The sequence below is a fragment of the Grampus griseus genome (assembly GCF_964374135.1).
Source record: "Grampus griseus genome assembly, chromosome: 2".
In the NCBI taxonomy this organism is placed as follows: Eukaryota; Metazoa; Chordata; class Mammalia; order Artiodactyla; family Delphinidae; genus Grampus; species Grampus griseus.
The window spans coordinates 65,401,629-65,429,379 of NC_139018.1; the positions used below are offsets into that span (position 1 = coordinate 65,401,629).

Below are 27,751 nucleotides of genomic sequence, written 5' to 3' on the forward strand. Positions count from 1 at the left end.
TCCTCATAGCCTCTTCCAGGTTAATACATTTCAGATATTTCATTTTCAACCTAACAGGTTAAGTGGACTGTAAGCGAACAAGGAAATAATTTTAGTAACTGGAAGCCCTCCTGTCTGTATAGGATTTGCCTCCGTTTGAAACAATGTTTTCTCACCCTGCTTCCTGATCACTGAGAAGAACTAGAATACAAGAATTATCTTGGAATAGACAAATCTCATAGGACTTGGTACCAAAGAAGCAGGTAAGGGAGAAGGCAGCACAGGATAATTTTCATATATAGTATGTGTGCTCTGCACTTTTCTTATGCTAAGTTTCAGGAGAATGAAGTCCAGAACTACAAGCCCCTTCTGGATGAAGGCAAACTTTAGCTTCACTACCACTGAAATAACCTGGTGTCAAATATTTTTCATATCTTATGCCAAAGCCATTACTATCAAGATCACTGTATTGCTTTCCCATCACTGTACTGATACGGATTTCCCAAGGAACCAACATATGCTCTCCAGTACTGCAGTTCATAGATGTTATCTCCTATTAGGGCAGCTGGTTTCCATTCTTCACTTTCATCATCAACTTCATTGCCACAGAACTGGCTATTCCCTCTCTACACTCAAAGTAATCTCAAGGGCCTCCCCTCTTTCCTGCCCACCTCCCTTCTTGCATATTCCAAGGCTTGCACAGAAGTTCTCAGGACTTGCTTGCCAAGAGACTCAGGGTAGGGAGAGTCAAGGAATGTTTTATTATTATTATTTTATTATAGCTTAGCCTACCTTCCACCTGTAACACTGTTTGAGGAGTAAAATTCTTTTAGGATTCGAAACCACTAATTTCCTAACTCATAGAATATAACTCATTCCTAAACTAAGGTCTTCTCGCATTAGATTTAACTAGCCATTAATGAATTGTTGGGGGAAAATGGCACACCCACTCCAAAGCCTTCCTTTGGACTGACCTCAGGGAAAGCCTCATTAAACCAGGAAATTTACATGACTGCCCCCCTCCCAGTCTGTACTTAATACAGATCAAAGCATAGATAAAGTTCTGAGATTATCTCAGCTACATACACTATGATTTCTTTTAACTAAACATTATTACTGATAGTATTTAATCAAAACTGATGGTGAGATTGATGGCATTAAATCTGGTTAAGGTCAATTCAATTCATAGTCTAAAATTTGGAAATAAAACCTTTTTTGTTTGTTTGTTTTTGATGATATGACTACATCACCTCAAGGGAATGACAGTATTAACCCCAGTTCTTAAGACTTAATGGTCTTCTAGAAGAGTATGGATTCCCTGCTCAATTGCTGCAGGTAAAGGATGAGATAGAGAGTAATTAACATTTTTACTCGCAACCCCTGGGGCCTCTACAGTGCCTCTTCACACTGAGGAACCCAATGGGATTCTGTGCTCAGGAATACATTGACTGGAGATCCTTCAAACCTTTGAAAGGCTCCTAAATCCCAGACACAGTAATTCTCAATGAAAGGATGACTAGTATTGATATAGGTAAAAAGTGTTAAGATTTTGAAGGAAAATACAGAATAGAGCTTTTAAACTGCTCTATTTTACACCCCCTCTTTCTACACTGTTTCCTCTGGAAGTAAAAGAGAGAGCTCCATCACCCCCTCCTTCTGAAGCAACAATCCTAAATGGAAAGAAACTTATGATATGTTAAGCCTAATGGGGAGAGAGAATTATGAACTGGAGATTCCCATCATCCCCACGGTTCAAGAACACAACTCTCTCCTTATCTAGATTGTGATTTTCTCATTTGCTAGTATAGCTACTACTTCTGGTAAGGTCCATTTGGATCTTCAGTGAATTGGACACTTAACTCTAATGGCCATATTTTATTATCTCTACCCTTACATCATTGCATCAAGGATTCATCTTTTTCTCTGCTCTAGATAACTGAAGGCAAAGTTACTTTGAATAATAACAGCTACAGTTTACAGAGTATTACATGTCATATATTGTGCTAAATGTTTAAAAACTTAGCATACAACAGGGCATTTAAACTTCACAACTGTCCATAAGGTAGGCATTGTTATTTGGATAATACCAAAGAGAAAAAAGGCTAAGAAAGACTCAGCAACAGCCCCACGTCAGAAAGGCAAGAGGAGCAGAGCTGAGATTTGAAACGTAGGTCAGGCCCAAAGCTGTATTTCTAACCACTGCTTTACACTGACTATCCTAAGAATATTTAAGCAACTGCTTGTTTGAGGTCTAGTGCTAAGTTCTGAAATTTTGATAAATACAATTCATTCCAGTCTTTTAAACTTTACAACATGAAACTTACAAGGGAAACATCAAATCAACAGAATGAAACGCAAGTAGGGGAATATACTACAATGAAACCAGGACAAAAGAGTAAACTGGACAGGGTCTGGAAAATTCTCTCAGGTCAAACTGTCAAAAAGTCTACAGAAAAAATAAATTTTCAAAAATAAAGTCTAAAGGGCCTTCCCAAGTCACATTAGCTCTTTCTTTTTTTAAAACTAACTCCAGTCTTCTGTGCCTTTCCTCTGCTATGCCACCCCATTTTTTAAGTAGACTTTCCATGTCTCTATGGCTTATAGATCAAAATTTTCCCTTCAGTGTGATTCTCTCAAAGAACACAATGAGATCCAAGCATTTAAAAATTTTCAATCAGGCTTATATCCCAATTTTCATTGGCCCAACCTCGATTCTCTTGAGCCATCCACAAACCAGTCAGTCAACACTATTCACTGAGCACCAACTGTATTTATAACACAATTCTCCTTTCCATGGATGCTGTAACAGTGCTTATTTCTCACTGGCATGACTACTTACTGGGGACAATTGATCTTTTAATAAATTTTTAAAGAGAAATCATGGCAAGTTCGGCCTTCCTGGAAAAAGTCCTGTAAATCAGCCTAAGATAACAACGTAAGTTTGCCCTCCATAGCCCTCCATTTTGCTAGCACCAAAATAACCCAAAACACACAAGTGTGCCCCACAGATTGTCATACAAAAGTGGTTCAATAGAAACTGATTCATGAACACCCAGAGCTGTGAAGAGGTGTTTCCTCTGGGCCATGAGACTGGACAAGTACTGTAAGTTCTGGTGAATAAAGGTGGGGAGAGAGAGGCGGGTTGAATCAGCAGTTCAGTCAGGTCTGGACAGCAGCAATTCTCAATCCAGTTTAAACGACAGGCACAAAAGGGTTAAACCAGGGGATTTGAAAGTTGGGGGAAATCATCTTCAGCATATAGAAGCTGTGCAAATGGGCTGCAGGGCAGGGAGAAAAAGACCTAATGATGATTCCTTCTCACTTGGTGAAGTAGGAAAAGTCTCTATTTACACAAAATAAACTCTTTGCAGTATGTGGGAACCACTCCTAAGCAAGGCAAGGTGGCAAGTTTAAATGAGAGCTGGAACAGCTCCTCCTGTTTTGTAGATGATGGGCTCACAGACACTTGACTACTGGAGAATAAGCTGAGAAGCGCTGGCCTCTTTTCCTCACTCTTAAACTTGGTAGATATTTCAGTTCTATAGGCCTGCACTAATTTGTGGTTTTATTTTAAAATTTCAAAAATGATAGTGATTTCTCATCTATCACTTTATAAAGGTGCTCCAAGGGCCTCTAGGCCCGTAATGCTTTAGAATGAAGAGTTCTATAGGACAAATGTATTTGGCGGAAAGCTATCTGTCACAGTTCCCCTCCAGTAATTTCACAATGTGCCTCAGCTCATTAGCAACGTACAATACTAGTAAAGGAGCTTCCCTTAGCTTGTTTAACCCAATGTCTACCAAACCACCACCCATTTTTCAAACAACACCTATTAACAGCCATGAAACACACTTTGGGAAACAGTATTCAAAGAGCCAAAGGAGGCGAAAAAGAAAGCATGACATTTCCTTCATTAAGCAGCTCTTAACAAAGAACCAGAGTAAAGTGTAAACAGGAGAAGCAAGCTTTCAAAGATCTCAACAGCCTCAGGATGGGCTCCCTACCTGCCAGTGCTTCTCTCTGACACTGTGATGGCACTCATTTCTCATGCAGCAACCCCCCCATGGCTTCCTCCTGTCCACGTTAGAATGTAACCAGGCTTTGCTCAGTTTTGCCTCAAAATGTTTGTTCCTGATGTTCTCTCATCGCAAATGTTTACCCATCCCCCAAAGCCTCTGCAGTGAACTGAGTTTCATTTTCTCTTATAAAGACTTTCTCCAACTTTCACAGTTCTCTGAACTTCACTGTTCTGACTGTTGGCAGTGCTCATTGTAACACTTAATTGCATAAATTGCATATCCATTCCCCTAGTTGCTACCACTCATTTCTCAGCTATCTGTGATTCCCAGTATATTTGACTCTTTCTTTATTCATCTGCAAAATCATCAGGTTGAACCAGTAAAAAAAAATGATGATCCCATACCTTGTCTCCCCAGCAACGTTATATGTAACTCCTGTTGGATAAGAAACATGTTTTTTAAATTTTATAAATCTTATTGCCCAAAAGGGCTGTGCACATAAGAAAAATTCAGTCCAAGAAAAAGCACAATTACAAGGAATCTTGAAACTATATGTATATGTGAGGTATACATGAGAGAGAGTTCTACTTTGGAGAAAAACACTGTAATCAAAGGAAAGTATTTTTTGTATAAATAACTCTCTCTCCCTTCAGTGAAGGAACAGTGCTGCCAATAACCCCACAATGGGTACAGAAGAAAGCAATCTAAACCATCTCCAACTACTGTGTGTCTGAATGTACATACACAATCACTAGCACAGAAAACTGGAGTCTGAGAGTCACAGAGAAGGCAGGTATTACCAAAATAGCAGTTACACGTTTCCATTTGGGAATGTAAATTCCAGAGGCCTCACACAACTTGTTAGAAATATGAGTTGAAGCAATTCCCAGTTACTTTCTGATATTAAATCTAATTAGCTCTGTAAGAGAAATCCTTATTCTAAATAATTTAATGTCTCCAAATTTTACTGATTTAAGAAACATAAACGCGACATTGCACATTTGCATCATCTTCTTTCTCCCTATTTCTATGTGACTTCTACCAGGAAAGAAACAATGCTGGGAAATAACAGTTTGCTCTCCAGGAATTTCTTCTACCCCACCTTCAATACAGATCAACTTAATTTTACAACAATTAGGTTATTCTAAGGCTTTTTCATTCAAAGAGAAAAATTCTGATAAAACTCCAAATATTTTGCTATCTCTTAATTCATATATAATTTTTATTGTTTTTGAAAATCTGTGGTTCCCATGGCTTTATTTTTTGGTAGAACATGCTAGTGTGCAGTTTACCAAATGATTCTCAATTGATTGATTACCAGAGATAGCAATGCAGGAACCTCTCCAGGGGAGGAATTCTCTCAATATTTTGAGAGCCAATTCAAATGCAGTCTCCAAACTCAGAATAAATGGGAGAATTGGTGCTTCTCACATTTTATTTCCAAGCCCAGAGCCAAATCAGAACTACGTGCATATTACTAAGGAAAAAATGCTCCATTAACCCTATCCTTGGGATTGTGAAGCAAATGTACATCTAACATTTCCCTGATTAGTCACGGTTCCATCATCCAAGTAACAGAACTACCTCTATTTCCGATGAGGATTCTGGCAGTGAAAATAAATGAGACATTTCATATTAACTGATGCCTAAAAGGGCAAAAAACTTACTTCAATGTTTTGAGCAAAGCAACACTGACTCACTTTAAAACACTATTTAAGGTACTAGAAACTGTAATTAAATCAGGTCTTGAAAGTGCTAAGCAGAAGAAAAGTGTTAATTAGTAAATTAGTAAAAATACCATTTTTTAGAGTGGAAAGCTTTCTTTTACCATTTTAAACGTTTACAAAAAACAATTTCTCAGTAAGGTGCAATTCGGAATATTTAGGGAACCTTGATTTATGCTTTCTTTAAAGAAATCATAGCATCTTTCATCCAACGAGCTCAATGCTCTGTAGAATACATTTTTCCTCCCCAAATAGAACAATATAAAATAGAACATAAGGCATCAGAGAGAAAATTTAAATACAGGGCGCAGGAAAGAACATCTCTGGAGAGAGTGGGCATCAGCAAGACAGTCAGCCGACCGGGACTCATACATTTCCAAATGGTGAAGTAAGGGTATAAACAGAGCTTGCTCTAAAATCTCCTTCAGAACTTCGTTCAATTGTCACCTTCACAGTGAGGTTTTTTTCTGACCACCCCATTTAACACTGCAAACCCCACTCCCATTTCTGGGACTCCTAGCCCAGTTTCCTGCTCATGTCATCCCTACAGCACTTATCTCCTTATGTATTCTACAATTGGTCCATTCGCTTCTTGTCTGCTATCCCCACATGAATGTAAGTACCATAAGGGCCCACACTTTTGCCCCTTTTATCCACTGTTGCATCCTCAGTGCCTGGCACCTAGGAGATGCTCAGTAGTTATTACACGAATGAATAGCGTCAGGCCTCTTTAAACCAGACATCCAAAGCCCCGGACATCTTTCTGCTTGTGCTGTGAATCTGGAAACACTTTTGTAGAATAAAAATATCACACACCAAAAATAGTTCTTGTAAAGTTACAGACATTTGAAAAATAAATATGTCATATATATTCAGTTGAAAATACTTTTGTAAGTAATACATTGCTTTGGATTAATCAGATAAAGATGAAAGTCAAGAATTTTGCCAACAGTGTTTCTTGCTAACATTACTCAGTTATGCCTTTCAGCTCAGTGTATTGTATAGGAAGGATATCTTGTTAAAACAACTGTTGAAGGCAAGTCATGTCATATCAGCCACACTCTGTACCCTATGGGAACTCAAATGTTCCAAACTCTATGTTAATATAATCTTGCTGCTCTGCTGAGCTAAGGCAAAAACCAGTTTTTTGATGCCATGTAAGGCTTCATAAAAGTACCACATTATCTATATGTCTTCCAGAAATAAAGGAAAGCTGAGGTGAAGATTATGCTGAATCAATTTAGGAAGGTAAATATTGTGAACAAATACCATAAAATAACCTAGAAAGGGATTCCAACCTCCATTTATCCACTAACAAGACGTCTATACTCTTCTTGATGTAATTGGTAACATGCTATCTACAGAAAAACAAAATTCTCCCACTCAAGGGCTCTCAGTGGCTTTTCAGCACAAGGCTCTCCACTTTCTAAGGCAGGATTCTCATGCAGTACTCTATGCAGCTCTACAATTCTCCTGTACTTTTTTCTTAGGATGTGAAGTCTTATTTTTAGTTATCAACCTCTATTCATTGAAACTGTCTGATGACAAAAGACAAAGACCCCACTTGTTTTTAGGTTTCCAGGGAGTGCTGAGGGAGAGGTAGCAAATAGAAAGACAAGACCAGGGTTTTTCTCTCTTAATTCATGCTATTTCGAGTCTAGTGAGAAACAATTATAGACAACGTAAAAATGCATATTACCAAAAACTGCACACTTGCTTCATTGGCTGAGGATTTTAAAGGCCAACTCTGATTATTATACACAAACAGACCCATAGAGATGTGAAAGATTTGAAGTCTAAGGTTAATTTTTTAAACTCAATGTAATTCCACCAATTAATAAAATACAAAGCAAAATGTTAGAAGTTAGGCACAGTACAGATTCTTATGGACTCTGTAAAGATAGTTCATAAAAGAGTTACTAAATTATAGTTATTTATTAACATTCAATAAATCATTGCCTCCCTAAACAAGATTTTAGAGAAGTTAACTTAAGGTTGTAAGTTCTCCCCTTTTGCCAGCTTGGTGGCCAATATTTAGTATAAAGGATGCAGTTTTCCAACTGTTTCTGTGACTACTAGAGGCTGTGATGAAATGTGTTCCAGCAGCCTGCAGAGAGTGGCAGGTGGACCAGAGACCATGGAAGCTCAACGAACAGAAGCAAGCGTTAGTTGTACTACAGTGATACCAGCTTTGTGAGCTAAGGTAAGAAGAGAGAAAAAACAGCAAGGGCAGGACATACCTTGGAAAGGAAGGTCACGAAGAATTTTAAGTATACGATAATATCTCTGAAGTTAAAAAGAAGTTGATCTCCAAACAGAAGAATAAAAATATTTTTAAATGATGCAAGCTTAGTTGCTTAACATATTGCTAACAAGAGAGTCAGATTCCCTTTCAGGATACTCAAACTCATGTTCTTTAAACTTGATGAAAATATAGAACGACATTATGAAGATCCTGTTAAACCAGACAGCTTTTAGAAATCAAACATCATTTTTAGCAGTAAGTGCACTAAACCTTGAAAGTCAGGTCAGAATTTCTACAAAAACCAGTGTACAAAAACTATCAGAATTCCTGCAAAAGTGGGGTTAGTGCTAGGATTTGTGCACTCCAATAATTAACATACCCTTATTATTTAAAAAGGTGAAAACCTTCACTTACACAATGGATAAGAGGGGCCTGTATATTGAGTCAAAAAATAAAATACAACACTTCAATTAGAAAGTCTAAGGAAATTATAATTAAAATGGGATTTTTCCTTCTCTACTGTTTATCTAGATGGAGATAGGAATCAACTTAATAAGAGTGTGAATCTTCAAGTTCATAGTCAACAGATCAGAAAAATGTTATGGAAAACCTCCCTTCAATATGGTGGTTGTCAAAAAATGAATACTAATCACACAAGCTGGTTCTGTCATTAGCAAACACATCTACATCATTGCTCTCATGCAGTGATCTATCTTTAAAAAATGATGCGTCATTCCTGCACCATCACCTGTAACATGCATGTGTTATGTCTGATTGGCACCTTGATTCACAGGCAACATTTACTAACAAACAGTTGAAGGTCATTATTTGCTGATCACTAGTTTATGTTATCCATCCCTGTCCTATAATGTTAACATGTATTTGTTTCTTACATAATGAGATATGAGTTAAGTGGTAGCCATTTCTTTTATAAGTAATTCATCTATGGAACCATTTTTGGCTGCCTATGTATGTCCAAAAAACGTTTGTTATCTGATGAGTTCTTCTTGGTGCTCTATTGATATTTAATTTTTAAAGTATTTCCTGATCAAATCCTGTTGAAGAATGTAGGTAACCACGTAAACCACAGCCAGCATACCGAACCTAGGACAGTGATTCTTTTTACACGGGCCTCTCACTGTTGTGGCCTCTCCCGTTGCGGAGCACAGGCTCCGGACGCGCAGGCTCAGCGGCCATGGCTCACCGTCCTAGCTGCTCTGCGGCATGTGGGATCTTCCCGGACTGGGTCACGAACCCGTGTCCCCGGCATCGGCAGGCGGACTCTCAACCACTGCGCCACCAGGGAAGCCCTAGGACAGTGATTCTCAAACTTTCTGGTCTGTGAACCGCTTTCATGAGTCAGGAAATCACGTGGTCCATCCACCCAAACCCATGTTCACATAGTAGCCCTTAAATAAATCTTGAAATAGTCACTGCTTGCCCAAGCAGAAAATTTACATAGTCTTCTCACTTCTTCATTGTCATAACAGCCCGTCAGGTGGCCTCTTTCTCATCCACTCCACGCAAACACGGAGGCTAGAAAAATCCCACATACTCCACTATTCCTCAGCCCAAACCCTTCAGTTTATTGAAACCACATAAAATGCCAAATCCAAATTCCCCTCTTTTCCTTCAATGTCCTATAAAGGTCCCCTTCTCATTTCTAGTAAATTCTGAACAGAAACTCTTATTTCCATCCTCTGTCATATACAAACATGACTTGTTCATTCTCATCCAACAAGGACCAGCTTAAGTTTCAGCCTCTCCAAAAAGAGTTTCCCAATTCCCCACAGCCATAAATGCTCTTTTTCTCCTGGACCTGCAGAGAACTGAGAGACTGATACCATTCTTAAGGCACTTAACATTCTCTGTCTTGTAAGAAAATCATTTGTCAGCCTCCATCCCCTCGTACTGATTTAATTTCCTTCATACTATAGAGCACTACCTTTGGAAGATTACATATGTGATTTTGCATACTGGCTGCCCTCCTAGATCAAGTATAAACTCCATGCCACAGGAGCTGTGGACGTCCTGTTTATCACTGAATACCTAGGGCCTAGGACAATGCCTGGTACTTAGTAGGTATTCAGTAAAGAATTATTGAATCAAGAAATTGTTCTATTTCTGTGTTCCACTGATGGCCTGAAACTTCCTTGAGACTGAGGAATGTCCACAGTTTCTCACAAAGAGATGATAAATATTTCCTTGACAAATGAACGTTTGTTCCTGAATGGAGCCAAATAACTTTCAAAACTACCATATCTTCCCCCAACATATTCCATTTCCCCCCAGACATTACCAGATTGCCTAGTAAGGGTAAAATGGAATATTAAAAGCCAGCAATGATGTCACCATCATTTAAAAAATCCTTGTCTAGTGCATTCTATTTCCTGTTGAGGGTATAAACATAAAATTCTTTTTAAGTTGTGGAAATTATTAGGAAGTTTTTAAATTAAAATACTGATACATATGTTTTATTATATATATTTATATTTTTATAATTTTTCTTGTAACTAAAATACAAATTATAATATGGATCACAAATAAGTCTACATGAAAGAATACTGTGGCCCAAGGTTCCTGTTCTATAAAGGCAGAGACTGGATGTTGAATTCACTACCTGTAATTTCAAGAAAACCAAAGGCCTAGAAGTACTGGCTCTGCTAGATACCATGCCATGTGGGCACGTTTCCACACAGTCCTGCCAATTCCAGCCTGACCCAGGGCATCCCCCTTGTTCCATTTCTAAACAAAGATTTATGACAAATTATGTTCTAGCTTTGTGGATGGGACCACCCAACACATGTTCTCTTGGAACCTCATCCTAATTTAGATCCTGAGACCCCTGGGGGAAAAGACAAGTACAGTAGCCCATACTGCTCTTTAAAGTATTCAGTGTTTTTCTATTGTAAAGAAATTTCACGTTTGTTATATTAGGTTTGCAGTTTATTGTGTATTTTGCATGCATATTATAGGTTTACCTAAATTTCATAATGTAATACAGTGACTTCTAATACATTACTTTGTAATACTTATCTAATCGAGACTATTTTCTAAATGAATTTTTAAATCCTTTCCTGGTTTTGTTTTTTTTTTGGGGGGGCGGGCTGTGTGGCACAGTGGGGATGTTCCCATCGATTAATCCAGAACATTACAGTTAAAGAGCAAGAATATTAATATATTTTCCACTGTTCATTTAAAAGCAAAATTGAAACACACTTTTAAAAAGATACCAATAAAGAATCTCTTCCTCAGAAATGTGACAGTAACATGTAGCTTATAGTTCTAGTTAGCATAACCACTTTATAGTGTACTTCTTATTCAAATAATTTTCAGAATAAATTTGTTTTTAATTTTTTGGCTGTTATATTGGTTGCATGAGATTAACACTTAAGTGACACATAAAATTAAGACTCCATCCAACATTCTTTAAATAATTTTGTCACTTTTGTGGTTCATAAATGTTTAACAGCAAGTAACAATGGCATTAATCCATGTAATTAAGGGAATTTAAAATGTAATTATACATTTAAATCATAAAATGCCTACCTTTAAACTATTGCTCTAGCATGATAAGGAGATAGATTTTCATTGGTTGTTTTAATAAATTTAATTATTGCACTTAGTTTCTGAACATTTCTGTATTTCAACATGATGGAAAGACTCAACTAAAAGATTCACTCCAAAATGTGAACTTTATGAAAACTTTCTGGAACTGCCTATTTGGCCACTGAATTGGGTCTCTCCTCAAGATGCATGAATAATCTAGTCATGGTTTTTCTTTATCTTTTTATTATGACCATGTAAGTGGTGACCTAGAAAAGTTTCTTGAGAGCAGAGAACTGTCCTTTTCTGTTCAATCCCACCTATGTCTTTTTACCAAGTTCTGTGCATCTTCTTTGATGGAAGCTCAATAATAATAATGGTGTTGTTCCAAAGATGATAAACTATTAATTTACCATGATGCTCAATGGTTGGCTCAGAATCACTCAGTAAACAGCAGAGAGATTATGTAACAACCTTCTGGGTAAATGTCTCATGAGGGCCATTTGTGCCCATTAGGTGGTATGGACTAAAATCTAGGAAAGAGGACAGATGCTGAAATTACTTATTTTTAGCACACACTAGACCAAAAATTCACTTTCAGTCTGCCATAACTGTCTAAATTCCATATTAGAAAAAAGACTTCTGAATCAGGATAAAAAATTAAGAGCACCCATACTGTTTTATACTTCAAAAAGTTATTATAAATATGCTTTAATATGTTTATATCAACATAGCGCAGTCTCTCTTGAGCATTCTTTGTGCTTTATCATCTTAAATATCTTGCATCCCTATTGGTCTAAACAGTCACCATTCTGCTCATTGGATAGTTGTAATTAGTCCACCACTGCATGAATGCAGGACCAGGTACAGAACAAAGAATGCAACCTCAGCTTTCCAACCAGCAGGTTGATGCTCCGACCCCTACGCCTTGTGCTATGATCATGAGTGATGGAGCTGTTCCGATGCAAGCTACTTTCAAATAATGATCCACAAAGTTAATCAAAAGGGCTTCCCTGTTCAATATTTACCTGTTATTCATTGACAGTCACTGTCTGCATTGCCATCTATGATGTATAGAGTGGGATCAGGAATACTGAGCTCAAACAGAACCTCAGTGCCTCGCTGAAGTACCAGGCACAATAACAGCTGAATTAAGCTGCTCTTCAAACCACCCCTGACACTAAATATGTCTGCATGAATTCCACAGCAGCAAAGCATTGCTCTTTCATGGATTTGGAGCCCAAATTAGCTGCTGATAATAAGAGAAATGAAAAGATAAACAACCACATGAGGGGGAAAAAAAGAGATATTAGGTATCAAAACATAAACATGGAGGGGAAAATAGTAATTTCCTGTACTTGGACAAAAAAATATTATTCCCTTCTTGATGTGATCTCCTTGCTTTTATGTACTAGGAAAGTCATATCTATCCTGAAAATTATTTTTCTCATTTTAATACACATTCAACATTTTAAGCTAAAAAATAATAAGAAAATACTGATCTTTTTATGTGTTCGGTATTTAAAAGCTGTCTGTCAGTCTGTCAATCAAATGTACCCAGAAGGGGATGTTGACCAGACTCCATGTCCACCCCTGAAAAGAGACAGGTAATCAGACTGATCATAATACAATTCTCCCATTTTATTTTTTAACCATCAGCTAGAGAGCAAGTCTTAATACGAGACCTTATTATTCACATTATCCACGCAGCATGGCAGGTTTGAATACAGGTGTTTAAAGGAGGAAAGTCATTCCAAATGTTAATCCTCTTTTAACTAATTTTTCCTGAACATTTACTTAGGAATGGTAAACAGTTTTTGAGCATTTAGTATGTACCAGGCATTGTTCTAAGTTACATGTATTAGTACACTTATTCTCCATGATAAACCCTATGAGAGAGACTATTATCATTACTCAGAAGAGGAAAATGGGGGAGAGCTTATGTAACTTATTCAAGATCACTCAGCAAAAAACAGTGGAACCAGGGTTTGCACACATCAGTCTCCATCAGAGCCTGTACACTTACCCTCTACACTGAAGTTGCCTCTAATTGCCTTTAGCACTACGGAAGAGGTAAGACAATCACTGGCCTTTAATAAGCACCTTAAGAAGATTTGTGGAGTAAATAAATGAATTAACATCTCTAAGGAACTTGCAATTTTATTGAGAAGATATTATCCACACACACACCCACACACTCTTTTATCCTTTAACTTTTATAAGTTTATGTCATGCCTCGCCACTCTGTGTATGAGTTCCTAAAGGTATATATTTACATATATATGATTGAGTGCCCCCAAACATGTGATAGAGTAAACGACACATGAGGATTTAATCTTGGGCTCCATATTGACTTCCCTCTCTTCTCTATCCCCCCTCAATCCACTCTATCAGGAAATCCTGTTGGCTGTTCCTTCAGAATAGGTCAGAATCCTAAGTCTTCTCATCACCTCCACTTCTATACCACTGGTATGAGCCACCTTGCTTATGGCCATAGTCTCTAATCTGGTCTCCCTTCTTCCACCCTCAGCCCCCTGAAGCATATGCTCAGCCAGCTGCCAGACTGATCCTAAAAATTACAGTATGTCCCATTACTCCTCAATTCAAAACTCTTCCCAAGGCCCCATTTTAAGTAGAGTAAAAGCCAAAAGCCTTACATGGCCTGCCAGGGTCCTATGTGTGACTTTCCTATCACCTCAATGAACTGTCCCTTGCTACTGTCCTCCCTGCTCATACAGACCCCACCACACTGTCCCCCTTGTGGTCTTTGAACACATCAAGAATCCTTGAGCCGCAAAGCCTTCACTCTGCCTAGAGTATCTTCCTCTGCCTATCCAGATGCGTAACTCTCTCACATCCTTGGAGGAAAATGTCCTACTTTTAAATGGAGCCTCACCTATTTGAAACCATACCAAAAACTTCACCTCAACACCCCTAATTTCTTCCTAACCTGTATTTTTGTTCCATAGCACTGACCACCAAACAGACTATGTGATCTACTTGGTTTTCAACATTTGTTGTTTACTGCCTGTCTCTAATGCCCTCGAACTTGGAGGGCGAAGATTTTGGTCTTTGTTCATCGACATATCCCAAACAATAGTTCCTAGTTATAGAACGTACTCAACTAATGTGTTGAATTAAGAGAGGAAAGAAACCACTGTGGATAAAGCCAAGGCACAGAGATAGTGCACGTCTTGTACCTAACACAAGTAGACACGTTTCACAGATAGGAGCAGAGAGTCTGGGCTGAGAAAGACCTTGGGGGAGAAGGGGAGGCAAACTAGAGCAAGACTGGTGGGTTTTAAACACTAAGCTATAGACACCATGTGGTAAGAATGAACAGTCAATGATTTTGAGCAAGGAAATTTGCTAGAAACATTACTTTAATCTGATAACTATTTAAGGCAGCCCAGAAAGGAAATTTGTACTGTCTTGCAAGGTACTTTGTGTACAGTAAACTCAAGTACTTAATAAAACTGAATGAGGGCTTCCCTGGTGGTGCAGTGGTTAAGAATCTGCCTGCCAATGCAAGGAACACGGGTTCGAGCCCCAGACCAGGAAGACCCCACATGCCGCGGAGCAACTAAGCCCGTGCGCCACAACTACTGAGGCTGCGCTCTAGAGCCCGCGAGCCACAACTACTGAAGCCTGTGCGCCTAGAGCCCATGCTCCACAACAAGAGAAGCCACCGCAATGAGAAGCCCGCTCACCGCAACTAGAGAAAGCCCGCGTGCGGCAACGAAGACCCAACGCAGCCAAAAATAAATTAATTAATTTTAAAAAAACTGAATGAGATGAGAGATAAGACAAGTAAGGGGGAGACCTTACTCCCCCTCCCGCTCGAGGGCTTTTTGTTTGTTCATTTGCTTGGTTTAAGGTTTTTTCCATGTAAAATAGAGATAAAATACAGTTCACTGGGTTGCTTTGAGGATCAATTGCGAAACACCAAGAAGTGCTTGCAAATTTGTTGGTCTTTAGATGCAGAGGTTGATATAAAGTGGATCACAAGCAGAGACATCAAGCAGTTTGGAAATATAAAACTTGAATTTGGAAAGAGGTAGGGCTTGATATAAAAGTTTTGGATTCATCCATTTCTGTGTGATAACTGCAGTGTAACAGCAGATGAAGTTTCCAAAGGGGAGACCTAATTTGCCTCCACACTCAAGGGTACACAGCTGGGAACACAAAGGATACTGCATGTTTAAGTGACTAATGTTCAAATATAAGAAACTTCCCTCCTCTACAGGTAAGGCTTTAAGCTCCTCAGAGTCTTATTCTTTTGCAGCAATAGATTTCATTAGACTATCCTTCAGTAGAGGATGAATGTTTTTCTGAGGAAAACTATCATCCTGCTCCAAAGGGCCACATCATTCTGTTTAAAGGGGATAAACTGCTGGGCCAGACTGACTCAGATTATTCTGCTATAAATAGTCAACAGATTAAACTTTATCAGCTGTGTAAACCGAGCAACTGGCCTACCGTCTCTGAGCCTTCATTTTCTTCAGTGCAAAATTAGTATACTACTTACTTACTTCAAAAATGGTTATTTGGGGGGCTTCCCTGGTGGCACAGTGGTTGAGAGTCAGCCTGCTGATGCAGGGGACACGGGTTCGTGCCCTGGTCCGGGAAGATCCCACATGCCGCAGAGCGGCTAGGCCCGTGAGCCATGGCCGCTGAGACTGCGCGTCAGGAGCCTGTGCTCTGCAACGGGAGAGGCCACAATAGTGAGAGGCCCACGTACCGCAAAAAAAAAAAAAAAAAAGTTATTTGGGTCAATTATCATAATGCCTAAAAAACCACAGAACACCACAGTTGGAACCTGTTACTTCCTTTCCTTCTGATTTAAGCTAATCAATTACCACATCTGTATTACTAGTTATGGAAGACCAGCCAACACAGAAGAATGGTGAAACTGAAACCTAACTTCATTATCAAGAGTTAAAACTTCTCTTGTCCACAGAAGTATCAATTTAGCCTCACAATGAAAGGCCTCAGCATCAATGGGTATTTCCTTTTGATGGCAGAATAAATCCAGCTGTATTGTCTATGTCTCAGAGCCTCGAATTTTGAGGACACTCTGTACCACAGCAGTCATTTGTGTCCTGCAAATTTCTCCTGAACAGAGCGAACAAAGGTACCTGTGGTGCAAGTGAACCAAACTTGCCACTAGATCCTTATAAAAATACACAACTGGACTTCCCTGGTGGTGCAGTGGTTAAGATATCCACCTGCCAATGCAGGGGACACGGATTTGATCCCTGGTCCAGGAAGACCCCACATGCCATGCAGCAACTAAGTCCCGTGTGCCTCAACTACTGAGCCTGCGCTCTAGAGACCGCAAGCCACAACTACTGACCCTGTGTCCACAACTACTGAAGCCCATACACCTAGAGCCTGTGCTCCGCAACAAGAGAAGCCACTGCAATGAGAAGCCCATGCACCGCAACGAAGAGTAGACCCCGCTTACCTCAACTAGAGAAAGCCTGCGCGCAGCAACGAAGACCCAACACAGCCAAAAATAATAAATTTATTTTTTTAAATATGCTACTTAAAATCTGCCTGCCCATAATTTTAGTTTAGTCTCCCCTTCCCCAAGGCATTTCACAAGTGTGATAAATTAAAAAAAAAAAAAGACAAAACAGCATTCTTCATTCTTACCAGCCTCATATAAATTGTTACTAGCTTTGGGCAAGCAGCATTCAGAAAAGAGGGTAAACAATCTTGCTATCAGATGAATTTATAGATCATCAATTTTACAAGAACTCAAGAATTTCTCCTACCCTCCACTTTCATCCCCCCTGGATGTGTCTCCAAATCTCTCCTTTTAAAAACATGGTGACATGACCACCACTGCTTTCACTGATATTAATTCAAGACTTAGGACACCTGGTGAATTTCTCCAGGGGATGAGAACTGGAGCTGCTGCTTATTTTCCCCTTGCAAGCCATCAAGCAGTTAGGCAGTCCCTGGAAAAGCACGCTGCTTCCCTGGAAGTGAGCAAAGACCACGCTGTTATCACAGGTATCCCCCGCTTTTCTAAAATTTGCTTTACACCACTTTGCTTTTATGAAAGACTACATTCGTACCTGTTTTCAATAACTGAAAGAAATCGGAAGAGGACTTTCACATTTGGGGAAAGGGCAAAAGCGAAAATAGCCTTCAGTGTTTGTTTTGCGGTGAGAAGTTACAGAGGCAGTGAGCTCACCCTGAGCAGTGAGAGGCACCACCAAGTTCCTTCCCCAGGAACTATGCTCTGCATCTCAGCATCAAACCCTCATAGCTTTGAACTGTGTTTGTGAGCATGTGTCTTCATCTCCATTTATTTTGTGCATCTGTTAGCAAGACGGGTCCTAAGGTAATTGCTTCTTCACTTTACATCATTTTGGCTTACAAAGGCTTTCCTAGGAATGCTCTGCTTTCTGATGGCAAGGGAATCCTGCACTGCAAATGTTAATTCTTCATCAGGAGATCCAGCTGGTGTCTAAAGCACATGGAATGGGAAACTGTGCCCAACAGAGCCATGCCAATTTCACTCCTAAACCAATTTTGTTAGTGTGGTTGGAGAGTGGAAGCAAAGAAAAGAATCATCAAAAAGACCATGCACCTCTTCTGGTTTAAAGTCCAAGGCATGCAATTGGCTGTGATTCACTCTGAGCACCCCTGACAGGCAATAGTCAAGGAAATGAGGCTGTTATGGAAGCTTATGTTGGTTGAAATGCAAGTGATAAGAATTGCTAGAGAGAGAAACAGGCCTCTCGTCATTGGCACCTAATGAGAAAAAGCAGAGTGAGGCCTTATAATATAAAATCTTCTATATAAATACTACTGCATTTAATATTTATTGCAGGGAGTCTTTATAAATGAGCTGAAGGAAGGGAAAGGAAATTAGGTTTTAAATAAGATACGATGATAGTCTATTTAATCACATAAATATCAAGTGCTCAATTCCAAAGAATCCTCACACTAATATGTGAATCACAAAGGTCTCAAGTTGGCCAACAGAAAATCACTCAAGTATACTTTCCTTACACTCTGGTTATTGAACCAAAATCCTCCCAGAAACCAGACCTCTCTCTGCTTTGAGAACTAGATGAAAACATCTCAATGCTGAACACAGTAAGTAGCATTCTTTTTAAGCAACCTAAGGATTGATGTAGCAGATGTGGCATGTGAGAGAATGAGTTTGTAAAGTAGCCAGAAAACTCCGTCTAATCACTTAACGGTTACCTCTCATACATGTACATATTCTGATCTAAAAAAAGCTGTATGGGACTTCCCTGGTGGTGCAGTGGTTAAGAATCTGCCTGTCAATGCAGGGGACACGGGTTAGATCCCTGATCCGGGAAGATCCCACATGCCGCGGAGCAACTAAGCCCCTGAGCCACAACTACTGAGCCTGCACTCTAGAGCCCGCGAACCACAACTACTGAGCCCATGCGCTGCAACTACTGAAGGCCACGCGCCTAGAGCCCATGCTCCACAACAAGAGAAGCCACCGCAATGAGAAGCCCACGCGCTGCAACAAAGAGTGGCACCCGCTCGCCACAACTAGAGAAAGCCAGCAACGAAGACCCAACGCAGCCAAAATAAATAAATTGATAACTTTTTTTAAAAAAGCTGTACGTTTCTCGAGCCCACTATACCCTTCTCACCATTAGCTTCATCCTCTAACTTTCTACCTTTCAATGATGGACTCTCTAGATTAAAATACTGAGAGGATAGAGAAGGATTTTTCTGCTGAAAATTTTATCACTAGTTCTTGTTTTTTCTAACTAAAGAATTTAAATTCCCCACACAAGAAAGTAGTAAAAGTTCAGAAAGGAAACGCAAACTGCAACAGGAAAAAATATACGTTGTGTAAGACAGCAAATCTCTGCAGAAAGTAGTTTCTATATGGAAGGTGACTAGTTTCCAACTTCCCTTAAATAAGTTGCTTGTGGACAAATTAGAGCACTTGGCCCCAGATATCTGTCAGCTGAGGCAACTTGTGGATGGATTCACAAGGAAAACCTATATATGTGGATATAGAACTGTCAAAGATGACATGCATATAAACACACTTATACGTAAGGATAGACACCGAATTGTTAGTGGTAGCTGTCTATGGGTGGTGTGATTACAAATGCTATGTTTTTTTATGTTTATATGCATTTTCTACATGCTCTGGAATGAAATGTGTTGCATCTCTATTCAAAAAGAGCTTTTCCAAAAGAAAACAATATAACTAATCTAGCAATCGCAACCCACCCCCTAGGCCACCAACCCAGAGCCATGGCATTGGACTTAATGAAAGGTAATTCCACGAGTATCCCCTTAACACAAGTTGATGTCCTGCCACAGTGTACTCGATAAGCTCCAAAGTAACACAAATCCAAGGTCATTACTGAGCAGAGGACAGGGAATTCCCTGAATCAATAGACAAATACATGGAAATAAAATTTCTGAGTGAAGTTGAAAACAATCTCTCCCCTTGGTTGTTGGTCAGACTATTAAGGGGGGTACGCTGATTATGTATCTTCTCATTTAAGTGGATAAAAAATCCTGTTGCATTTTTTCTTCTGTAAGCTTATACATACTTTTAACACAGATCATAATGCTTTTTAAGTGGCATTTCCATTTTAATGTATTTTCCATTGGAAATTTAAGAAAATATAATCTTCCTAAGCATATGAAATTTTCTGGTGTATGAAATTAACAGTGATGCTGAATGTTCACTAAAGTTCACAATTATTCCTTATAATGCAATGCTGTATTTTGAATGCTATGAAAGTGGAAATTCTTGCATCTATATTACATAACACATGGTAATAAATGGCAAATTTAACATACAACTCAGGATGTGTTCCTTTAGGAACGTTAAATTCAACATTTCCATAGTCATAATGGCTTATCTTGCTGGAGGCTAAATGATTATTTCCATTTTGTAAACAAGAGCTCTATGAGGTGAAGAGTCGTACCCTAAGTTAGATGAGTAACAAAGCACTGCTCATTTAGTGAGTTTTTACTATATGCCAAGCAGCATAGTAAATGTTTTTGTGGTTTAGACCTTACGCTCTGCAGTCAGACAGATTGGAGGTCTAACGCAAGGGTCAGTAAACTCTTTCTGTAAAGGGCCACACAGGAAACATTTGAGGCTTTGTGGGCCATATGGTCTCCGTCACCACTACTCAACTCTGTCATGGGAGCACAAAAGCATACATAGACAGTGCATAAGTGAATGGGTGTAGAAGTGTTCTAATAAAACTTTATTTACAAAAACGGGCAGGGGCAACAGATGTGGCCAGTGAGTCATAGTTTAGTGATGCTGATCCAAACCCCACCATATCCTACCTCCTTAACCTTGAGTGAGCTACTCTATAAGTTATCTGTAAAATGGTGGTAATAAATATACCTAGTGCCTACGTTTATTGTAAAGACTTTTAAAATGTATATATTAAGCTACTAGCCCACTGCCAGACATCAGTATCCGGTAAAAGATTAGTAATGTTAGCCATTATCATCTTCTTTATCATCACATTGACCCTCAAAACAACTATGAGATAATTATCGTTTTTGCCTCCATTTCAGAGGTGAGAAAACAGAAGCTTAAAGAGTTCAGTAACTTGGCCACTGTCCCACATCTAATAGATAATTGTGGGGCTAGGATCAAACTCAGATCCATCTCCAGGAGGTTTAGCTCTCTCTAGCAATGGTTAAATATTATTGCGTGGACTTGTGGATCTAAATTGGACTAAAGCATAATTCTTCTACTCTGATGCATAAACTAAGACCAAAAATTCACTAAAGACATCTTTACAAACAACATACAGAACAAGCTGTTCTTAAGGTGAAGAGAATTTATTAAAACCACGGTTTATAGATAAGTTTGCTCTATTATTTTTTAAATCTGCGCACAAGCACATTCGTCTCCGTCCCTCTCTGAAACCACCCGTTAGCGATTTTGAACACTGTAGTTGAACAGCATGCCTACAAAAGGCTCATTGTAGCTCTATTCCTGTAACCTTGACCTTTACTTTCTGTTCTCAAGTTTCTAGAGTTCTCATACATACTGCAGGTGTCACTAACCAATTATTTTTAAAAATCTAGGCAGTCACTTCTCTCATAATGAAAATATACACTCTGGTGAAGCCAATTAATATTCCTTCATTTTAAATCATGCCTCCTGTGCCTGTGCATTTTTACTCTCTGGCATTCCTTTATCTTGAATTACAAGTGGTCTGTGAGGAGAAAGGCAAATATGAGCACCTCAAGCCAAGAAAAGCAGTGAATTTGTGGACAGGTCCTGAACTGGATTTCATATTGGGAGAGTCCTCCAAGATGTTTATAAATCAAAAATAACTTCAAACTAACAAACACAGGATGACTGCACACTCTTCCATGCAAAGCACACTAAATAACTTTCTAAACAGAGGAGGCGCTGAGGCCATGGGCCACTCCGCGGCAGCTTTGCTGCCTCAGGTCTAAGCTGCTTCCAGAGCTGTTCTCTAACAGGCAGTCCGTTCCACACTCTGCCCCTCCTGAAAACCCCTCCAGGGCCCCCACAGGAGGGCAATCTACCAGATGCCTTTGCTCCCCTTCTCCAATCTTAACTGTCGCCTTTTCCCCAGCCCTCCACTCCTGACACGTGCCATTTGTGATCTGCTACACAAGAAATACTCTTCTTTTAGCCTAAATCACTACCTCAGGCACCCCTCCCCCAAATCAGGTATCTCCTCCACCATGAAGACTCCACGGCCCACCCTGACTATTAAAAATACCTCTTGCATGGCGTCACTTCCACAGTTTGCACTCATCTCACCAGAGGCACCTCTCGCATGGAACCCCAATTACTGGTTTACATCTCAGTCTTCTAGGCTCCTGGAGGGCAGAAGTCTCTTAGTCACCTTTGACCAAGTCAGTTTGTGTAAAATAGCACCTGACTCATGGGTGGCAATCAAAATACATTCGTTAAATGAATAAATCAGTTCCTTTTAAAGCTAGTCCTAAATAATACACTTGTATGCCATCACATTACCAAGATACGCTACTTCAAGTCATTTGCAGGCAAAATCATTGGTGTGATGCTAAAATTAACTGGGAGAAAGCACCAGAAACCATGCTGAGGTCTGAAAGGCATGATGTGGAAATCAGAATTCATTTGGACGTTGAAAGGCTTGAAGCAGTTCTTGCTGCGAAGTTCAACGTCTGTTTAACATGCAGATTCTATTAGAGCTCTTTATGAAGTTCACTGTATATTTCGCTTTTCTCAATTCTTAGGTATTTACTGATCCAAACACAACTGGCGTTAATTATTCTAATGTGCGTGAGGTGGGGGATGAGGATCCAGTGTAATAGCAATCAATCAATCGGGTTAAACAACCAGTAAAAGAACTTGCTGCTGCCACTGGAGCCTCCTTGACCTTTCCCTCCCCTTCAGCACTGGTGACCATCTATCCCCCAGCAGCCTGCCTGACAAGGCACCTGTCTTGTTCTCCTTAATTGGGAGGACACGTGCAAGTGGTTAGCACTCTGTCTGGCACAACACAGCAGATGAAGACTGGTGAATTTCTTCTTTCTTCATTCATTCTCCTCCTCTTACTCCTGGACCCTGTTAATTCCTTCCCTCTTCTGAGTCTGAATCTTCCCACTTCAAACCCCTACTTCGTGGCAAAGGCCAGCCTCAATACTGTCCCGAACAGGAGAACACCCTCCTTCTGGGTTTGTCCCTCCAGGCCCAGGTTAATTCCTCCAATCCCTGTCATGGTGTCTGAAATTACTCTGTTGGAGAAGTCACCCTTTTTTGCTTGAATTCTTTACTTGGAGTTGCTTATTAAAATTCAAATGGAAGAGTAACATTATCAGTTAACAACACCTGACCCTCAATGAGGGGGACAGACAAAAATGTATGCCCCGCCTCTTTGGGGAAAGGCCCAGGCATGAAACACTACCCAGGTATCCAGGTGGAGTAAATTTCACAGAGGACGAAGATGGGCTTGGAATGGAGAAGAGAGGAAACAAAGACAACCCTCACAAACTTGCCAATGTCTCCTTCTCTTTAGGTGATACCTGTCTAGTCAATTACAAGCACCTTCTCAATCTTGGCTGCACTTTGAGACTAGGAACCCTGAGTTAAACCTCTTTGTTCAAAATAGGTACAGCAGTGCCCACTGACATGGCACGTAGCATAGGCTCGATAAATATCAGTAACTTAACTTCCAGTCTCCCCAGACTCGTCTTAAAGCTGTGCTCAACAACAGTCATTTCAAGGATGCCCAATCTTCCTCGAATCCCTCTACAGTAGTATCCAACCAGATAGCTAAATTGTGGCAAACTTTAAGGCCCTAAAGGCCTTTCTCAGCTGACTCTTTCCTACCTAGTTATCTTTCCCCACAATCACATATTAACACAGGTAATTTAATGAATTTATTGCTACAATTCCATCTCATGTCTGGGAAAGTTTCCTTTCCTGTGACTCAAATATCTTCTTGTCTTTCTTTAAAAATAAAGTTTAAAGTTATCCTAATTATTATGGAGGGGGATATTTTTTTCCAACTCATACATACTACTTTTACTTTTATGACTGAAAATAGAAAAAAATAAGACAACTGTTTTAATTACAAATAACCATGTCATCTCCCAATCCAGTCTACTGCTTTATAGATGGGTTCACTAAAATCTAAAGATACTATTGCAAACTATAAGGAGAGCTAAAAATGGAGAGAGGGGTCTGGGATCTAAAAGTTTCAGTACTTAGCGAAATGACAGCTTAACATAAAGCAATGAAATTTATAAAGTATTTACAATGTGGTTAGCATTCTTGAAAACACTGTATTCCTACCCTTTGCCAAAAAAACTTAATATCACCAATTACAATTTGAAGTTTTAAACTGTCCATGTCATAGTCATTTAATGTAAGAAGTTAGGGTAACTACCATTATTCTGAAACCATAAATTATGGACATTTTGAAATAATTAATCACAGGTTTCATATTCCTATGCACTTTAAACTTCAATATCATTGAAATGATTTAATTATTTTAATAATTCCCAGTAACATCTAAATGCAACATATAAAATGCTTTAAAATGTAAAATAATTCACAATAATTATAAAGCCATAGAATTACAGTTGGAAGGAATATCACTCCTCTTAAGTGATATATGCTGGTAAATATTTAACAACTACGTGGGGGTAGGAAAGCGTCTAATTTGCAGCATTTTCCAATTTCCATAGTGAAAATACTTTGCCCAATTTCAAGTCACCAGTATGAGGTCAGGGGTCAAAGAGTTGGAAAGATGAGCATACAGCCTGCTCTCATGAGCCTATCCAAGTTGGCTCCAGCACATCCTAGATAGGAGAGACCAGACAGTCCTCAACCCTTTCCACAGACTGACCATTTCTTTATGACTCACGGTACCCTGAACACTTACTGATGTGATACCCACACGTCATTATGTTTACACGTCCACCTACCAGCTACTCTAGCGGCTTTCAATCTTTTTTTGGATATAAAACACAGTGACAAACACATTTTAAGTGATAACCACACCCCATGTACACACATACGTGCAGTTTTAGGTACACATACACACACATAAAAACCGGAAGCCTCACAAGATAAAACACACTCTTCCTAAGTGCGATGCACTAAAATTTTCTATTATCTTCCAGCTCATTTTTAAATATCTAATCTTGATCCACCAAATTGGATTCATACCCCAATATTCCAGTAGGGCCCCCCAAATTAAAAAACAGTGCTCTACTAGACGCTAAGCTCATTGAAGATAGGATTATATGTCTCTTGTCTATGTCTAGCCCTGTGTCTAGTAGTAATTATTGAGGCCCAAGAAGGTTAAGTAACTGCCCAAAGATGAACCTGCCATCTTTGATAAAAGAGCCCTCAAGGCAAGTGATAATTCATTACACAGAATCAGGATGTTCATGGCTTGACACAGAAAGCTAGAGGGTCTTCTAAGACAGCCACTCCTTCAGCAGAAATTAATGGAAGTTTTTTTTTAATTGTACTAAAGCCATCAATGATGGAACTTTGGCAGTTTACCCACCGTAGCATTAGGGCCAGCCCTGCCGTCTGCCTAGGATAACTAGGCAAATCTGAGTGATCAGTGTTTCCCTTTTACTGATAACGTTCACCCCTAAAAAGTGTTGAAAAGATACCCATCTTTTTCACAAAACATTTTCAATCCTCTAGGGAGGGGACCTATACAAAGGCCGGTTAATAGTAAATATATTATATAGAATATACATACTCCTATATATAATATATATTAACATCAGCTTTCCAATACCCAGCAGCCAAAGGTGTAGCTGGAGAAAACACTGAGGAAAATAAAGTCAGGATCCACAGCTTTTTCTCTTCAATGTGCTCTTGCACCACATGCTTTTTTATAGGTGCTATTAAATGTACACTATAGTTTCAAGACAATCCAGATAAGCACCTTCACTAAAATACACAGCACCATTAATCATCTCAGTGACAATGCTCCCATTTAACATCTTGGGGATTTCCTCCCCTTCTTCATCATTTATTTGCCAATATTTCCTTGTTATGAATATCCCCCTAGTGACTTTCTCTGGCAGTCACAGCTGTGCTGCCTACTGTGTCTACCTTGACTACAAATAACACCAATTCTTAAAAAAGCAAGCCCTTCAGATGATACCTACGGTTAGGAGAGACGCCTTCCTGTGGACTGAATTCCTGGAGACGGAGGAGACGCCATCCACCCATCCTCACTCTCGGGAGTTTAAACAGACAAGCCTCAGCCTTTAAGTAGCTAGGAATGTCAGACACGTGACACTGGCTTAATTACAAATGAACAACAGTTGGCTGAATGGTCAACAATTAACGGCTGCTTTAATACGGTCTTTAAAGGACCCCCTTCTTCTACAGCAAAAGGCTTCCTCAAAGTATCCACGAATCACAACAAAGCCGCAAAATCACTAACAAATTACAGAAACCTGACCACCAAGAGCCTCAGTAATTATGACTCACAGATAATAAGAATTTTCAAAAAATATTCATCAGAAAAAAATCTGCATTATAATTACACTAATTCTGATGGAGAGAATAACACTAGCTAGACAACAGATTATCAAGAAATAAAGCCAGAGATAAATAAGTTGCAAAGATACAGGAAAGAGTCCCAGTGCCATCCATTTTGCAACCATTTCAGAGAGCATCCTCCAGGGGCTCCAGGATTTCTTGATATTTTATAAAATGGAAACCATGAAAGAAAACGCTCTACATCCAATTGGAGAAGTAAATAAAAGTAGAACTCACCAGCTTGTATTCAGAAAGGAGGTTTAAGGAAAAAGGGTACTTTCTTCAATAATGAAACTCTATTGCCAAAGAAGAGTTTGCAGTCAAAAACACACCAAAGTATATTTGAAAAGTATATCCAGAAAGGCTAATGCCTTCAGTGAAATTATGTTTACCTTACTTTACACTTTCTATAGGGGGATTTAATTAATTAAAAGTAAATGTTGCTTCCATCAATATTTCATAACTTTTCTGGAAAGCATAAATTTTTTCATTTGGGGGAAGACTCCAACTTAGATTATTGTGTTAGACAAACAAAAACCAAAAACTTTCTTCTTAGCAAAAGCAATACAAGTCAAGCTAAGATACATTAAAATGCCTTTCCTTCCCAGAGCAGAGTGTTTATTTCAGTGATAGCAACAACACCTGGTTACCAACAGTGCAGATTCTGTTAAGTAATGGACCAAGCAAATGGCAGCAAAGGCAGAGGACTCAACTTCAATTTAACTGTCCTGTAAGGTACATAGTAATTAGCTGCAAAGCTCTGAAATCTTAGCTAGCATGTTAAGTCTGCTACATGACAGTATAATTTGACTTCTTAAAGGATTATGCAAATTACAACTCATCATTCCATTACAGGACTGGAAAAAAGTGACAGCTAATTTATACATAACACACCTTTCAAATCCCTAAGATGCATAGCACCTGTGCAATGTATTTTGCCGAGATTTTCTTGCATATAAGTACTTGTTTATTGCAATATAACGAAGCTTACCTAAGAGGTTTAATATAGTCATTTAAAAAAAAACCTTTTAGACCACAACTTCAAAAGAATAAACATTCTTTTCTGTCTTGATTTCATAGGCAAAATTTTTGGTTGTTTTTGTTTGTTTTGTTTTGTTTTGTTTTTCCCCACTAAATTAGAGAAATATAAGGTTTCAATACAAGGACATTTTTGAATAACTGGCAACCACAAGCACTG

General features: G+C 39.1%; 1 protein-coding gene across 12 annotated transcripts in view; it reads right to left on the minus strand.

Annotated features, from left to right (window-relative positions):
- NPAS3 (neuronal PAS domain protein 3) overlaps positions 1–27,751 on the minus strand; it is a gene marked incomplete at both ends in the record, with an annotated part of 867,736 nt that overhangs the window by 730,241 nt on the left and 109,744 nt on the right. The gene's annotated exons all lie outside the window — the stretch shown is intronic.